Here is a 2,500-nt window from a genome sequence, read left to right as displayed (position 1 = left end):
AATAAGGCCCGTTCAGGGAACCAGGGCGTTGGGTTTAATTAGGCCCCGGAGGTAGGCCCCGGTGGTAAACTCCGGGGCAAGCCTTATCAGAGGCCCAGGATGAGGTGTTCTTAATGTATTGGCTGATAGGGAGCCCCGGAGGTAGGGGACCCTTGGTGAAATTCATGCCGGGTTAGGGGACCAGGGCGTTGGGGTGAATAAGCCCCTGGAGGTAGGCACCGGTGGTAAGCTCCGGGGCAAGCCTAATCAGAGGCCCAGGATGAGGGTGTAATGAACTGGACAACCATCCCACTTCCCATGTATTGTACAGCAATTGGGCAACCATCCCACTTTCAATATATTGTGCGGCGTTTTGTCTCCCAGGTCCACCAGTGGGCAGGATGAACTTGCAATATATTATACAGCAATTGGGCAACCATCCCACTTCCAATATATTGTACAGCGATTGCGCAACCGTCCCACTTCCAATATATTGCGCGCCGTTTTGGCTCCCAGGTCCACCAGTGGGCAGGATGAACTTGCAATATATTATACAGCAATTGGGCAACCATCCCACTTCCAATATATTTTAAGGTTCCAGGTCTACCAGTGGGCATCTTTTTTGACGGTGCAGGCTGATTGGTTTAGTCCGAGGGCGGGGGCTTAAGTGTGGGCCAGATAGGTTCGACCGGTGCGCCGGGTCCCTGGGGCTCTGGGTCTCTGGGTCTCTGGGTCCCTGGGTCCCTGGGTCCCTGGGGCTCTGGGTCTCTGGGTCCCTGGGTCCCTGGGTCCCTGGGGCTCTGGGTCTCTGGGTCTCTGGGTCTCTGGGTCCCTGGGACTCTGGGTCTCTGGGTCCCTGGGGCTCTGGGGCTCTGGGTCCCTGGGTCCCTGGGTCCCTGGGACTCTGGGACTCTGGGGCTCTGGGGCTCTGGGTCCCTGGGGCTCTGGGTCTCTGGGTCTCTGGGTCCCTGGGGCTCTGGGTCCCTGGGTCCCTGGGACTCTGGGACTCTGGGACTCTGGGTCCCTGGGTCTCTGGGTCCCTGGGACTCTGGGTCCCTGGGACTCTGGGTCCCTGGGTCCCTGGGGCTCTGGGGCTCTGGGTCTCTGGGTCTCTGGGTCTCTGGGACTCTGGGGCTCTGGGGCTCTGGGTCCCTGGGGCTCTGGGTCTCTGGGTCCCTGGGACTCTGGGTCTCTGGGTCCCTGGGACTCTGGGGCTCTGGGTCCCTGGGGCTCTGGGTCCCTGGGGCTCTGGGGCTCTGGGGCTCTGGGACTCTGGGGCTCTGGGGCTCTGGGTCCCTGGGGCCCTGGGACTCTGGGGCTCTGGGACTCTGGGGCTCTGGGACTCTGGGTCTCTGGGTCCCTGGGACTCTGGGGCTCTGGGGCTCTGGGTCCCTGGGGCTCTGGGTCTCTGGGTCCCTGGGACTCTGGGGCTCTGGGTCCCTGGGGCTCTGGGACTCTGGGGCTCTGGGTCTCTGGGTCTCTGGGTCCCTGGGACTCTGGGGCTCTGGGTCCCTGGGGCTCTGGGACTCTGGGGCTCTGGGTCTCTGGGTCTCTGGGGCTCTGGGTCTCTGGGTCCCTGGGACTCTGGGTCCCTGGGTCCCTGGGGCTCTGGGGCTCTGGGTCCCTGGGTCCCTGGGGCTCTGGGGCTCTGGGTCCCTGGGACTCTGGGGCTCTGGGGCTCTGGGTCCCTGGGGCTCTGGGGCCCTGGGACTCTGGGGCTCTGGGGCTCTGGGGCTCTGGGTCCCTGGGTCCCTGGGGCTCTGGGGCTCTGGGTCCCTGGGACTCTGGGTCTCTGGGTCCCTGGGTCCCTGGGGCTCTGGGGCTCTGGGTCCCTGGGGCTCTGGGGCTCTGGGTCCCTGGGACTCTGGGGCTCTGGGGCTCTGGGTCTCTGGGTCCCTGGGACTCTGGGCCTCTGGGACTCTGGGGCTCTGGGGCTCTGGGTCCCTGGGTCCCTGGGGCTCTGGGGCTCTGGGTCCCTGGGACTCTGGGGCTCTGGGTCCCTGGGGCTCTGGGTCTCTGGGTCTCTGGGTCCCTGGGACTCTGGGGCTCTGGTTCCCTGGGGCTCTGGGGCTCTGGGTCTCTGGGGCTCTGGGTCCCTGGGGCTCTGGGGCTCTGGGTCTCTGGGTCCCTGGGGCTCTGGGACTCTGGGTCCCTGGGACTCTGGGGCTCTGGGGCTCTGGGACTCTGGGGCACTGGGGCTCTGGGGCTCTGGGGCTCTGGGGCTCTGGGGCTCTGGGTCCCTGGGGCTCTGGGACTCTGGGGCTCTGGGTCTCTGGGTCTCTGGGTCTCTGGGTCCCTGGGGCTCTGGGGCTCTGGGGCTCTGGGACTCTGGGGCTCTGGGTCCCTGGGGCTCTGGGGCTCTGGGGCTCTGGGGCTCTGGGACTCTGGGACTCTGGGACTCTGGGACTCTGGGACTCTGGGACTCTGGGACTCTGGGACTCTGGGGCTCTGGGTCTCTGGGTCCCTGGGACTCTGGGGCTCTGGGACTCTGGGTCCCTGGGGCTCTGGGTCTCTGGGTCTC

At 66.0% G+C, this 2,500-nt stretch overlaps 1 pseudogene; it reads left to right on the top strand.

The window, feature by feature from the left end:
* The window catches only part of LOC136672457 (28S ribosomal RNA), a 10,796-nt pseudogene that overhangs the window by 4,570 nt on the left and 3,726 nt on the right, over positions 1-2,500 (top strand).

Source organism: Hoplias malabaricus, chromosome 16 (assembly GCF_029633855.1).
Source record: "Hoplias malabaricus isolate fHopMal1 chromosome 16, fHopMal1.hap1, whole genome shotgun sequence".
In the NCBI taxonomy this organism is placed as follows: Eukaryota; Metazoa; Chordata; class Actinopteri; order Characiformes; family Erythrinidae; genus Hoplias; species Hoplias malabaricus.
Note: the sequence above shows the minus strand (reverse complement) of the source record. Positions and strands in the feature narration are given on the sequence as shown.